This window comes from Aphelocoma coerulescens, chromosome 4, assembly GCF_041296385.1.
Source record: "Aphelocoma coerulescens isolate FSJ_1873_10779 chromosome 4, UR_Acoe_1.0, whole genome shotgun sequence".
In the NCBI taxonomy this organism is placed as follows: Eukaryota; Metazoa; Chordata; class Aves; order Passeriformes; family Corvidae; genus Aphelocoma; species Aphelocoma coerulescens.
In genome coordinates this window covers 4,111,483-4,126,222 of record NC_091017.1, presented here as the reverse complement: position 1 = coordinate 4,126,222, position 14,740 = coordinate 4,111,483, and the positions used below count along the sequence as shown (strand labels likewise).

The 14,740-nt window shown below is 55.4% G+C and overlaps 1 protein-coding gene and 1 long non-coding RNA gene across 2 annotated transcripts in view; one reads left to right on the top strand and one right to left on the bottom strand.

Moving 5' to 3' along the window:
* The window catches only part of SEC24D (SEC24 homolog D, COPII coat complex component), a 67,160-nt gene extending 52,470 nt beyond the window's left edge, over positions 1–14,690 (top strand). Inside the window, exon 24 of the transcript XR_011150415.1 lies at positions 14,467–14,690. The gene's annotated coding sequence lies outside the window, so the exon portion shown is untranslated. The remainder of the gene's footprint in view (positions 1–14,466) is intronic.
* LOC138109334 (uncharacterized) lies at positions 5,574–7,129 on the bottom strand. The gene is made up of 2 exons (XR_011150416.1): positions 6,935–7,129; positions 5,574–6,842 (listed from the first exon to the last, which is right to left on the bottom strand). It is a non-coding gene; the product is annotated as an uncharacterized lncRNA (long non-coding RNA).
* Positions 14,691–14,740: the final 50 nt, after the last annotated feature.

Sequence of the window (14,740 nt, the reverse complement as noted above, 5' to 3'; positions counted from 1 at the left end):
TTCATGGCATTTTGATTAAAGGCAATCCTGAACTGGTTTTGTTGCCAAATAGCAGCTCTGCCAAGGGGGCAGCAGCAGGGACATTTCCAGGGTCAGCAAGGTGGCTGAGAAGGTGAGAAGGCCTCGTGCACAGTGCACAGAAATGGGCTAAAAAACGGGAGAGTAGCTCCTCCTTCCCAAATAAATTCTTGTGGACATAAAAGCTGGAAAATTAGAAAGCATTTTTCAACAGTAATAGCCATGACCTTCTCAGAGGAAGGTGCACGTGGTTTTGCTGTGTTTGAAAGACGTCTGGATGTAACATTCTGGGGGATGAGGTTGGTGGGTTTTTCCTCTTAAATAAAGATGTGGCATTTAAGTAAAGGCAAGTAGGAGGCATTGGCGGGTACTTTCCGTGGGTGCCAGCTGGAGCCTGTTCCAGGAGGAGAGTGGGAAAGGCGTTTCCTTAGTCTGGCGTTGCAGGCAGTGCTACAAACCGGGAGCGATCCGGGCTGGCTCTGGCAGGGAATGGAAGCAGACAGGGACTGTACCTGTGAAGGGTGGGCGGCCCCTCACCAACAGAAACAGGGGCAGCGTTTCGCAGTTGCCTCATCTTCTTTGTGAGTGCTTCCCTGGGAAATGCAAAGTGAAAAGCAGCCCAGACTGATGCATCTTTGGCATTTACAAGAGAAAATAATCCTTGGCGAATTATTAGTATTAGCCTGGCAAACCTCACACTGCAGCAATTTCCCCTTCGTTTGCTCAAGGTGCTGCAGTCCCGGGAAGTTGGATGGGGCCGCATCAGGCGCTGACATTTAGGTGCCATAACCTTTCCAGAGGCAGTTCAGGAGCTGTGGGCACCACACGGGTGCAGCTCCTTCCATCCTCTCCTCTGCTCCTTGCCGAGCCACAGCAGCGCCAGTGTCAGTGCTGACAGACAGAGGGGCGGGGCTGTGATGGTCGGTGATGGGCAAGGAAATGCTGCTTTTCCCCTTCCTGGAGAGAACATTTCCCAGACAGAAATGGGAATTCTCACCTGCTCCTCAGGGGCTACTGAAGGCTGGAGATGCAATGGCCACATTTTGTGGCTCAGGCCGGCAGGAACATTCACCACTCGGGGCAGGATTGTTGTTCAGCAGGGCACTGCTAAATGGGCACTGGGCCCATTAAACACCACCACTGACTGGGCTCCCTCGGCCTGCACACATTCCACCTGCACACATTCCACCTGCTCAGTGGTGGGGAGACTGCAGGGAATGCCTGCAGCAGCACTGGCATCGAGTAAGGAACAGTGCTGAACTGAGCCACAGAGAGAAATCTTAATAGGATGGGGCATTGGCAAATGGGTTTTGCTCCTCTCGGAACACCAGGCTTTATTTTTCTTCCCTTCAAATTCACTTCCCTTGGCCTCCCCATTTTCGGGTTTGTGTTGGACAGTGCCAGCCTGTTTGTGCAGCACCTGTACCTCATCCTCTTCTGGACTCCTGCTCTCTGTCACCCCAATGTCTCCAGTGCTTCCCAGTCCATGCCATCCCCACATCTGCACTGCTTCCCAGCTTCCCAGCCCCGTCGGTGGACTGGGGCCAGGGAGGGCAGTGGGTCGTGGGATCCCCAGGGATCCCAGAGGAGCCCCTGTGGAATGAATGGCTGCTCCCACCAGCACAGGGCCCGACATCCCAGCGTGCTCCCAGTGCCCCAGCAGGGCGGTTTGCCTGGAAAAGCCGTCAGGCAGAATTTGCTGGGTTTTTCACAGCTCTGATTTCTCCATCCCCCAGAGTGTCCCTGCTAAGAGGAAGCATTGATTGCTGCCAGCCAGCACACACACGTAGGAATGTGATTCATTCCAGCCCAGTTCTCAGAAGGACTTCTGTCAGCTGTTATCCCTGCTAAAATGAGCCTTTTCACAGTTCTGGGTTTCCACCTAGCACACACCCAATAAAATCACCAGAGGTGAAATAACAGTATCGGGTCAGCAGAAACCAGCATGGGCAGCTGGAAACAAAGGTCCTCTGGTCCCACTGCACAATATTAGTGTTAAAAATATCTATTAAAGGCCAGATTCCACACAGGAACTGATGCATGCAAAATCTGGCTAAGAAAAGCTTATTCAATAGTAAAATGCTAAACTCAAAATGTTTCTTTGCGTTAGGATTTTCCCAAGTATCTCATGTAACATTTGTTAAGAGATTAAAGAAAGGGCAACACTTTGGTAACCCTTCTTTAAGTGTACATATTTTCTATGTTAAATGGGTGTATGGGGCTGCTGGAGAAATCCTGTAAAAGTGTTTGTGTGCTAGAGACCTGAGTCATCATTTTGTGCTATTGCAATGTCTCTTGTTCTGTCAGCTCAGTTAAACCTGCAAACAATTCAACCTTTAGAGCTTTAATATTTTTTAAGAGGCATTCATGTCCAGGTGTCTCAAGGTGTTTGTTCTGTCAGGCTGGGTTTGATATCCCTATTAAAAATATATATATATGGCTCACTTGATGAGAAAATCTTCTTCAGAGAGAAGGATTTTTCTTCAGCTTAAAGTCTGAAATATAAAATTGAGTATAATAAAGTGAAGAGGCAAGTCACGAAGCAAGGGATAGAAAAGAAAAATGACTGTGAACATGTTCTACTGAAACTGCTTGGATTTTTTAGGAAAAAATCCTCTGTTAGTAAGGCAATTAGAATTATTTGTTGTATTGAGGGGTTTTGTGCCAAATCTGAAGAAATAACTTGAAGAAGGAAACTGATTTGAAAGCTGAAATCATAAATGGTCTTTTTTCTGACTGAGTAATGAAGAGGTGAACAGAAAGGGGTGCGATGACTTTAGGCCTTGTGTTGTTGCCAAGAGCAGAATGTGCTCGGGCACAGGAGAGAGAAATCAGAGCACTCAGGTTTCAGTCTGTAGCTCATGGTGGTCAGGCCGATTGGTTTGCCTGGGGGCGGGCCCTGGTAGCACCGACCAGGGAGCAGTGGGCAAACACAGCGTGGAGGAAGGCCCGGGCACAGGCAGGAGCGAGGCCTGTGCTCTGCTGGCTCGGAGTGACGGGCAGGGGACCTGTGGGAAGGGCAGGGTGTTCTCTGGGGAGGAGACAAATGGAAAATAGGGAAGGGCACCTGCTTAGCAATTGCACCAAGTTTCACTTAAAAGGAGTGAGCTCAGCGTGGCCCAACAGCCCCTGAGCAGGTGCCCACTAAACACCAGAGGTGCGAATGGCGGCAGTGCCAGCCACCCTCCCAAGAACTGGGCAGCACTGGCAGTCCAGGGGGAATTCCTGTCCTTGTCCAAGTCAATTCCAGTGGATTTGGGGGAATGAATTCCTCCTCCGAGTCCTCTTCTGTGCAGTGTCTCACAGTTACTCATAGTCTGTGTTTCGTGTTGCTTAGAGAAGTGCCAAAGCTAAAACCTCGAGGAGCAGACCTTAATCTGACTCTATGAATAGCTTTAATTATCTCCTCCTTTCATTTTATTTTATTTTCTTTTTTGAGGAAATCCTAATTGACTTTGGTTTTATACAGCCAGAGTTAATCCAAAAAACGTCTCTTCAGGCCACTTTTTGGCCTTGCACAGATCCTAACACACTTCTTTTTTCCCCTTTAATCTTTCTCCTTGCTGGTAAGGAAATGAAAGGAGTGAGAGATGATGCGAGAGGAGCTCAGTGGAGGGCAAGTGCAAAGCTCCTCGCTCTCACCTTTGAAATAAGGAGGGGAGCATCGCCCAACAGGTGGAAGAGGGAACTGGTGGAGATGCCTTGTGAGGAATGTAGAAGGGATTAATATCTGTAGAAGCCAAGTGAGTGCTGAGGGTGTCACTTGGAGATGCACAATAGACATTTTCCCAGCAAAGGGAAGAAGCAGTTCCTCGTATTTCTGGGGAATATCAGTGTTGCTGTTACTGCTGTTAATAACTCTCACCCCAGGGCTCAGGCCATCACCAGCAATCATTTCTGCCAGGTCATGGCCATGGCTGAGTGTCTCCTTTGCTGCTCAGTGACGCTCAGCAGTCCCAGTTCTGGTCAAAATATTTGTAGTGGGAACTATGAGGCATAAAAATAATGAGACCAATTTTCACAAAGACGTCTCTCCCTCGTGAATGCAATCCCAGCAGAGCAGGGGCAGCTCTCCCTGCCTGTGCTTTCTCCAAGGACCTGGATGAGCCTCAGTGTTCAGCAGGAAAGGTGTTCCAATAAACTGTCTCCTTTCTCCTCTTATTGGAGTCCCAGCTGTGGAAAGAACTAAGCAATGAGGTGAAATAATTGTTTAAAATTACTGAAAATTAATCTCGATCGCAGCCTCAAAACTGAGAGCCACGATCATTATATTTGCACCCTCATGAATGCCCACGAAGTTACTGTTGTGCACCAGAGCAGATGTTTGTGTATCCACGTTACCAGACTGAAGTGTTGGTGATCTCTCAGTGAGCAGGAAAGGGGCTGCCTTGGCTGCACCCGTTGGTAACAACTGGATCCAGTGTTCGTGGATGATTTTCCAGTCACCACGTGCATCAGTCCCGATCCTTAGGACAGGCTTCCAGCTCCCCAGATGCTGCACTGGGAGTGGTCTGTGAGCTCTGGGACACCACAGGTTCGTACCAGCCCAGCTGACCCTTGGGAATGTGGGCAGGGGTGATGGCTTCCCTCGGCCAGGGTAAGGAATCCCTGCTTGTTCACAGGCGGGAGTTCCCCGGGTGTAGCAGCTGGGAACGAGGGCCAATGGAAAGGGACACGAGCTGAAGTAAAAAAGATCAGGCGAACACCAACAACTGCTGAGGGAGCTGAACAGAGGCAGCCTGGGCCAGGCAGAGGATGGAAGTACTGAAAGGTGAATGTGCCGAGACTTGCGAAGGACAGAAAGCAAAAGTCCAAGCAAGCAAAAGACAGCCTAAACCCTGATGAGAAAAAGATTCCTTCATTTGCCTGTTAGTAATGAAATAAATACTTTGCCTTCCAAGAGGCCTTTGTTTATCCCTGGGCTTTTCTGTCCTCATGCTGGAGTACTTGAAAGGTCTCGGGCCAAACCGGAGCAGCTCCCAACACTGCGGATGTAAACTGGGGAAATATTGCAGCTCCTGTGGAAGGTTTGGGAGCCACACCCGGGCTGCCAGAGGAGCCGCTCCTCGGTGCAGCAGGAGTCAGCTGGAGCTCCACAGCCAGGCAGGAGCGGGCTCCTGATCCCAGTCAGGCACAAGCAGAGCCTTCCACTGACCTCACAGGGCTCGGGGCAGGTGCTCAGCTGGTTTTTATTGTGGACTGAGGGAAGTGTTCAGGCCTGGAAGTGCCTCCCAGTGCTGCTGGATAATCAGAACCTGGCACAGCTGAGCCACAGCAAGGCTGAAACAAGTGGTCAGGATAAGTATGGACACTGGGGAAACTGGGGCTTTTCCAGCTTCTGGAATTCCTAAGAGTGACCCTGCTGGGACTGTGCAGAATATCCAGTGCAAGGGTCATCAGTCACTTATGGATGGCGGAAGCTCTAGAAATTGAAAAAAATACTTAATAATCAATTGATCTTTACATGGACAAAGGTTGTTTTCCCCCTCCTTCCCCTGCTATAACGGGACTTTGCCTTAACAAGAGTAGTCAGACTCCATCAATGAGAAAGCACATCAAACATGAGGTCTGGTTTTTTTGACCCTCACTAGCTACAATGTTGGCTCACAAAAACAGAAGTACTGACAAAATAAATGTTGGTAAAGAAGAGCCATTTAGTGACCATGGATTCTGAAAACTCACGTGTTTGGAGCCACAGGCAACCTCCGAGCCAGTGTTCATCGTGTTGAGAGCTACTCAGGAATTGTATCACCTCGTTTCACAGCCCCAGCTCCCCAAATGATACTATTTATTGCAGAAAGAACACGACGCAATTTGTTTTGCCATTATCTGTGTGACAACAACGTGTGCCATGCAAATGTCATGAGCAGAGATGACAGCAGGCTTTGGTGTGAGAAGCAGAACAGGTTGGATTTCGGGTGTGCTAATGAGATTAGAGGGAGACAAAATATAAGATAATAGGAGCAGAGGAGCATGTGGATCCATCCAGGGATTTCTGTAATGGTAAGCTAAATATGCAAAGATTGAGCATCAGGTTTAATTTATCACTTTCATCACTCTCTGCTTTTGAAACCTAGTTAGTAGCATGGTCTTGGGCAGAGTTTTAAGGAAGAAAATGTCATCAGGCATTATTAATCTTACCTATATATAATTGCATAAAAGAAGAAAGGAAAACAACGGTGTTTATCTTTGTTCTGAAGCTGCAGAGATTGTGGCTATTTTGCATAATGCACATTGGTATCAGTTCATGTGATAGTCTATAAAATGAATATTAAATGCTTCTGGCCAGCTCTTAATCCTGCTCACGGAACACAGAGCAAGTTCTCCCCTCAGGAAGGGCCCCGCTGGCCGCCGGTGCCAGGCTCCAGCCGGGCACTCCCGTCCATCTCCTCCTCCTGGCCGAGCCTGAGCAGAGCCCCCCCGTCACCGAGTCCCTGCGCAGGATGTGGCTCCCGGGCTCTGGCAGCGCGCAGCGCAAGGGGCTCGCTGGCTGCTGCCAAGCCCCGACTGCTGGGGTTTTAGTTCCTCTCCAGAACACACGCTTTCCCTAGGAGAGGCAGGGCAGCCGGCATTGCACGGGAGCACAGTCGTCCTTGGGGAGCTGCTCCTTCCTGGCAGCGGCACGTGGGAGCTACCTCATCCTGAGCTCAGGACAAGGGGAGGAATACCTGGATCGTCACCTGCTGCTGACTGCTCAGCCTGGGGATCTTCCAGCCCTTCAGTTCCGTCCGGCCGAGCAGAGCTGTGCGTGTTCCCGTGCCTCAGGAGCGCCTGGAGCCGTGAGCGGCATCAGTCGGTGAGCTGGAGGCGGCACAACAAGCCTGCTGTTTGGATAAGAGGACATTACCTTTTTCGGATAATGAGACAATGCAGATAGGCTACATTTTATGCCTTCATTTCAGGGGAGGCTTCCTACCCTTTTATCCCACGTGTGGTTTTCTGCTACACCAAAGCAGCTCTCACAACAGACTCAAATGTGTGAGAGGTCCATTCCCTGTCACCATCTGTGGGGATGTCCACGGTCAGTTCCACGACCCTATGAACTGAGACATAAACTGGGCGTTTTTCTGGTCTCAGAATCGGAGTCTTAAGTCCTGTGGGGTTTTTTTGGTGGGGGTGAGGGTGTGGAGGGCTCAGGGACAAAGTCCTGCACTGTTGGCACTTGGAACCAGTCCCATCTGGCCTGGCCTAGAGCTGTGAAACGGGGACTTCAGTCCTGTGTTTTGGGAGTGCAAAGCCTTGAGCACAGAGCCCAAATCCTGCATTTTGGGGCGCAGCGACAGACCCCAAATCCCGTGTGCGAGTGCTTGGAACACGGAGCCCTGGCCCAGCGCTGTCCGGGCTCGGCCCCGGGCTCATCGGGGCGGGTCCAGGGCTGAGAGCACCGCTCAGGGCCTCCGTGCTGGGGCTCCGCAGCAGAGGCAGAGCTCTGGCTGAAGCTCTTCCCACAGCCGGGACACTTGTGGGACTCGGGACCAGCCCCCGCCGCGGTTTCAGGTCCGGGAGGCCCCACGGCTGCTGCCGGGGCGGGCAGGGAGGTCCCGGGGGCGGGAGGCGGTTCGGGAGCCGCGGCGTTCCCGGGCGGTTCCCCGGCCGCTGCTCGGGGACCCCGGTGCGGGCACTGCGGGACCGGGCGCACGGTGCGGGGGCGGCCCCGGCCGGGGCTTTCCGGCCTTTATTCGGTGCCTGCGCGGAGCCGCCGCGCCCGTTCAGCGACCCCGGGCGGGACGGAGCGGGACGGGAACGAGGGTCTGGGGCCGCCGGCTCCCGCTCCCCTCCCGCTCCTCCTGCCCGCGGCGCCGGGACAGGGAGGGTGACACCGGGACGGGGCTCGGGGCGCGACAGAGCCCCGGGAGCCGCGGGGAGAAGCGGCCCCGGCCGCGCCCCCCGCGCCACCGCCGCCCACCTGCGAGCCCCGCCCCGGCCCCGGCCCCGGGCCAGGAGCGGCCCCGGGCCAGGAGCGGCCCCGGGCCAGGAGCGGCCCCGGGCCAGGAGCGGCCCCGCGCGGGGCGGGGCGGGCGCGGCGCTGCCTCAGGGGCGGGGCGGGGCGGCACCAGCGGGCGGGGCCGGCCCAGGTGCGCGTGGCGGGGCCCGGCAGGTGCGCGGGGCCCCAGGGCGGCTGCGCGGGGCGGGGCCGAGGGCATTTAAAGCCCGGAAGTGGCGCCCGGCGCCATTTCCACCCCGGCGCTCGGTGGGGTCGGCAGCGGCCGGGCCGCGCTCCCCCGGCCGGGCCCAGGTGAGGCGCGGGAGCCTCGGCCTCCCACCCCTGCTTCTCTCCGTCCCTTCTGTTCCCCTTCCTTTCTCCCCCTTGTCTTCTCCTCCTCCCTGCCCCCCGCAAACCCCCAGTTCCTCTCCCCCGTAGCTCTCCCCTTCCTCCCTCGCACCTGGTCTCCCCCTGTCCCCACTCCCTGCCCTCTTAACGCAGCCCGACCCTCGCTATCTTCTTGTCCTGTTCTTCCCCGCTATCCCTGCCCTCTATTCCCCCTGCACCCCTCCGGCCGCCCGCTGCTCACACCTTCTTCCCTCTATTCCCCCTGCACCCCTCCGGCCGCCCGCTGCTCACACCTTCTTCCCTCTATTCCCCCTGCACCCCTCCGGCCGCCCGCTGCTCACACCTTCTTCCCTCTATTCCCCCTGCACCCCTCCGGCCGCCCGCTGCTCACACCTTCTTCCCCTTCTCTCTCCACGCTCCCTGCCCATCCCGACCCGACCTCCCCCTATCTCCGCTCCTGTCCCCCTTATCCCCCGCTCTTTCCCTCTCATCTCCCCTGTCTCCTTTACCCTCCCTCTCTCTCCCTTTTTCCCCTTCCCTGTTTCCCCGCAGCCGCGGGGTTCGGGGCGCCGGATAATAAAGCCCAGAGGGCCGGAGCCCGGCGCCCCTCGCTTGAGCCCCCACACGGGGCCGGGCCCGCTGTGCGGGTCCCCCCATGCAGTTCACAAACACCGCCCGACACCGCCGGGGCTCCGGCTGTCCCCACATCACACTGGGGGTCCCCGGGGGGGGGGGGTTGGGGGGTTCAGGATGGGCCCCCTCCTCAGGAGGGGGTCCTGGGGTGGGGTGGGTTAGGGAGGGTTGGGGGGGGAGGGAGGGGAGGGAGGGCCCCCTCCGGAGGAGGGGGTCCTGGGGAGGGGGTTGGGGCGGGGCCCCCTCCGGAGGAGGGGGTCCGGGGTGGGAGGGGTTAAGGGGGGTCCACCCCCTCCTAGCCCCTCCTACCCCGGACCCTCTCCTCCGGACGGGGTCCAGCCCGACCCCCTCCCTGGGACCCCCTCCGCCGGACGGGGGGGGGGGGGGCGGGTGGGGTGGGCAGCAGAGGGGGTCACGTCACTCTGCACCGTGAATAGAAAAGGCGAAAAAAATAGTTCAGGCCGCAGCACTCCCCTCCCCTCCCGACCCCCGACCCCCCCCCCCCCCCCCCCCCCCCCGTCCGGCGGAGGGGGTCCCAGGGAGGGGGTCGGGCTGGACCCCGTCCGGAGGAGAGGGTCCAGGGTAGGAGGGGCTAGGAGGGGGTGGACCCCCCTTAACCCCTCCCACCCCGGACCCCCTCCTCCGGAGGGGGCCCCGCCCCAACCCCCTCCCCAGGACCCCCTCCTCCGGAGGGGGCCCTCCCTCCCAACCCTCCCTACCCCACCCCATCCCACCCCAGGACCCCCTCCTGAGGAGGGGGCCCATCCTGAACCCCCCAACCCCCCCCCCCCGGGGACCCCCAGTGTGATGTGGGGACAGCCGGAGCCCCGGCGGTGTCGGGCGGTGTTTGTGAACTGCATGGGGGGACCCGCACAGCGGGCCCGGCCCCGTGTGGGGGCTCGAGCGAGGGGCGCCGGGCTCCGGCCCTCTGGGCTTTATTATCCGGCGCCCCGAACCCCGCGGCTGCGGGGAAAGAGAGACGGGGAACAAGGGGAGGGGGACAAGGGGAGAGAGAGGGGGGACAAGGGGAGAGAGAGGGGGGGACAAGGGGAGAGAGAGGGGGGACAAGCAGGGCAGAGAGGGAATGGGGGAATAGAGAGGGTAGAGGGGAGGTCAGGAGGCCGGGTCAGGAGGGGCAGAGAGGGCGGACGGAGAATGAGAAAGAGGAACAGAAGCGGGGTCGGGGTTTGTAGGGAAGCGGGGGGAGGTGTTATGGGGAGGCCGGGTGCGGGGGGTGTAGGTAAGAGAGGTAGAGGGGGAATGGGGGCGGTGGTCGGGCTGGGTGCCCGGGAAAGGAGAGGGGAGGAAGGAGGGGTAGACTAGGGGGTCGGGTTATGCAGGGAAGCTGGGAGAGGAGGGAAGAGGGTTTCAGGAGGGGAGAAGGAGCGGGGTAAGGAGGAGGAAGAAGGAGGGGTAGAGTGGAGGGTCGGGGTGTGCAGGGAGAGCACGGAAGGGAGCACTGAAGGGAGGGAAGGGGAGATTCAGGAGGGGAGAAGGAGCCGGGTCAGGGGCAGGAGGGGGAGGAATGGAAGGGTAGTGTAGGGGGTCGGGGTGTGTAGGGGAGCAAGGAGAGGAGGAAAGGGGGTGTTCAGGAGCGGAGAGGGAGCGGGGTAAGGGGTACGAGGGGGAGAAAAGAGAAAGAGAGGGGGAGACCTCACCTGGGCCCCGCCGGGGGAGCCCGGACCGGCCGCTGCCGACCCCACCGCGCTCTGAAAGAGCAAATGGCGCCGGGGGCGAGTCCTGGGGCTCAAATCACCTCGGCCCCGCCCCGCGCAGCCGCCCTGGGGCCCCGCGCACCTGCCCGGCCCCGCCCCGGCCCGAGCACCTGAGCCGGCCCCGCTCCATCCCGAGCACCTGAGCCGGCCCCGCTCCATCCCGAGCACCTGAGCCGGCCCTGGCCCGCCCCGCCCTTGTCCCGCCCTTGCCCCGCCCCGTGCGGGGCCGCTGTCCCGGGACCCTCGCTCGGGACCATCGCTCGGCGCTGTGCGAGCCCCGGCCCGGGGGCCGCTCCCGGCGGAGCTGCGGCAGGGCCGGGGATTCGCTCCCGGGTCCTGCCGGTGTCCTGCTCTGGCTGCGGCCGGCGTGGGGCTCGGGGCCCCGGGCACGGGCCCGCTCCGGCCGCGGGGAGCCGGGGCTCTGCCGGTGCCGGGACAGACCCCGGCATCCCGTGCTGAGCCCGACGCGCGGGGCTGGGCTCTGCCCGTGCCCCCAAACGCGGGGATTGGGCTCGGCTCTGCTCTGAGCCCTAAAACCGTCCCGGGAGCCCGGGCTGAGCCCCAAAGCACGGCACTGGGGCTCCGCCTCCAGCCCCAAAGGCAGGTCCGAGTCGCTGGTTCTGAGCTCTCCGCGGGGCCGGGTGAGCCCGGGATCGGGCTGTGCCAAAGGCAGGCCTTAGAGCTGAGCAGCGGAGACTCACGCTGGCCAAATGAGCCCGGTTTGAACACCAGAACACGGGATTTGGGCTTTACTTCAGCCCCCAGAACACAGCACTTTGTGAAGCCCGCACCCCAGAACACAGGACTTGTCTCTGCCTCAAGCCCCTAAATTGCAGAACTTACTCTCTCTGAGCCCAAATGTTGTCTGAGTGACCCTGGTTTCAAGTCCCCAAATTGTGACGCAGTTAATGTGTCTGCACTTGGCCAAATTAGCCTGGTTTTGAGCAGCCAAACTGTGGCACATGGTCTCTGAAGTCTGGGCTCTTTTGGTCTGACTTAAACCCTGAAAGCACAGGCCTTAGTCACTGTTCCTAAGCCCCAAAACTGGCCATATGAGCCTGGTTTCAGAGTCCAAAACGGAGGATTTAATCTGTTTTTAAGCTCTGAGCCTGAATTTTGCACCCCCCAAATGCAGCACTCAGCCTCTCTTTGTGAGCCCAAAAACTGATCATGTGAGTCTGATCCTGAGCTCCCAAAATACAGCTGAGGGTCTCTGTGAGCCCAAAGTTGCAGGACGTGGTCTCAGTTCTGAGCTCCCAAAGCGCTGGGCCCCTGTGAGCCCCCACAATGATCCAGGGGTGGCTGAACCCCAGCCGGCAGCTCCGCACCAGCAGCCATTTGCCCGCTCCCACCCTCGCAGCGGGATAAGGAGGGGAGTCAGAGACAAGACCCAGCCCAGGCGATCAGATCAGAAGAGTTCAGTAATGGAAACCAAGAAATATATAATCATGTAACATTAATGACAGTATAGGCTACTAATAGTAGCAACAATAACAGGGATAATAACTATGATGAAGAGATCATGAAACAAATTTTGTTAATAGATATACACTTTAGAAATTTTGATAAAAGCAATGTCAGTAATTTCTGATGCATATCAGGATAAACAGGTATTTGGGAAGTCTTTCATCCTTCAGGAGAAAGCTTCTTAAAAGGAACTGAAGAAATTGGCATCTGTGATGAAAAGTAACTCTTCTTGAAATATTAGGGGTGAAACTTCAGCTCTTTGAAAAGTCAGTGCTGTCTTCAGTTGTGTTTCTACCATAACAAAGGGATTTCTGGTTTCCCAGAATGCCCCAGCTTATTTTGAAAGGTGGAATGTCCTGTGAACATCACGATTTCTGATTTGTGTCTGCCGTCTTGGCAGTGTAGATTTCAATGTGCTACTACCACAGGGATGGAATTGTCACCCGTTTATAAAAATGTATGGAACACCAGTGTGCCTGAACTGAGTTTTTCTGTTAAACTGCATTTCGTTTTAATTTGATCCAATTTGAGTGTTTGTATTTTGCTGCCTGTTGCATAGTGCTTGTATCCAATTGGAAAGTCTCCAAGAGAGGCACTCCTCCTTTTCCTCTGGAGGACGTGCTGTCACAATGCCTCGGCCGGCAAACCTGTGTGTTGGACTGATACTTACTGAGAGAAAAGCCCCTGCTTGTTTGGGGGCTTATTCCCTCAGGCTCTGAGCCTGGAAATGAATTCTTTACCTCCGAGGAGCTTGCAGAAAGCCTCCACTGTTCTCTGAGAGCCGCGCAGTGTGTGAGTGTGGGCTTGTTAACCTTGCAGTAATAAACGTGCCAATGTGGTGTCTTTGGAACAGGCTGCAGAATGTGCTGGGAGATTGTTCATCTTCCACTCTTCCCTGCCAACTGCGGAAGCACCGGGGAAGCTGAAAAACAGAGATGACAAAAAACTGCTCAATACAGATAAAGAGAAGGTATTTTCTGCTCTGAGCTAAGAGGGGACTGCTATTACCCTGCATTTCTCTAATAGGGCACTGATCTGTTTTCATTTACTTTCACTCAGCATGGACCATAAGGAAGTTGTATAAAAAGGTGTTGCTGCTGAACACTGACCTGTGCCTTCATTCTCATACTCACATTACTTATATGGCAGTTGTGATTGCTGTGGCATTCCTTGTAACCTCTCTATTCAAGAGCAGTTCTCTATTGCTAAAACCTCACTTCCCTCTCTAGACTGTAGGACTTTTTATGATGTTAGTATGAAGAATTTACTTTGTAATGTCTGATAGACGTCCCTAAGAACCAGAGACGTGTGCTGGTGCCACAGCTGCCAGCAGCGCTGCCAGGCTGCACTGGCTGCAGAAGGCATCATCTGCCTTTTGTGCACAGAGGGGGGTGGCTCTTCTGGACAGCAGCTTTTTGTTTTCAAAACTCCTTGTTTGAGAGCCAACCTGCACAGCACAGCCAGCATTCCAGCCAGCTTCCTGTAACCAACACTGTCAGAGTGGAGGACACAATTCTCCAGCTGATGGCTGATTTACAATGATCTACAGCTGACTGGGGTCTTAAATTCCCTCTGAAGCCAAATGCTGAGGCATGCTGAGTACCTAGGCAGTGCAGGTGTTGAATCCTTCACTGAATTCACAGGGTGCAAGATAGTCCAAGTACTCTAAGCCTCCTCCAGAATGGAAAGGCACAACAAGATCTAGACAGGCACCCCAACCGAGACTGGAGGCATTGTGCATTTAATAAAAGTGGAAAGGAAGAAACTCATCAGGCTCTTTATCTTCCAGGAGAGCATGCTCAAGTGAAATCTTCATTTACTTGTGGTAAGTGAACACTCATCAGCTCAGTGATTCGGAGCCTTATCCTCCTGCTCCTGTGCAAGTGTTATAAGTGAGAATTCAACTGACAACCAGTAATGCAATTAAAAGCTTTTCATCTCTAGTCACCATTTCTATATGGTCCAAATCCCAGTGACTAAGAAAATGACCTGATGTTTTTACTGTACACGGGAGTGTGTGGGACTGTGTCTCACTCCAGTACTTCCTAAGTCTCATCTCAGTCCCCAGAGGGACACGGACCAAGATTTGGGAGTGCACAGCCCTGCACTGCTGCCTTACCTCTACAGCCTTTGTCAGTCTGTCACTGCTGAAATGCCACCTTCAGATGAGCAGGGGTAGGTGTTGTTCTTCATGGAGGACAAGTGCAGATGTGGAATTCTTTGTCCATTAACCTCAATTAAAACATTCCATCAGTTGCTCATTAACAACATGGACATTGCATTTTGCTGGCAAAGGTGGCCCATCCAGAGAGCTCTAATCTAACACTCTCTGCAGCACTATTCTTTTTTTTCCCCTTACAGGAATTGAGCTATTTCTGCTTTGAGGGGAAGAACCAAGAAACCTCCATCACCTGCCACTATTTTCTGCAGACAGTGAAGTCTTGAGCAGCCCTGATACAGAAGCACATCACATCCAGTTGTTTTTGACCCTCCTCTTCCATGTAGCCTATGTGTATGTTAAGAGCAGCCCATGCACTGAACTACCAGCAGTGGGCATGTAATTAAAATGGAGAAATGGAAATTAACATTTTCTACTCATTTCTACTCATTGAAAAACAAGAAAATATTTGTCTCT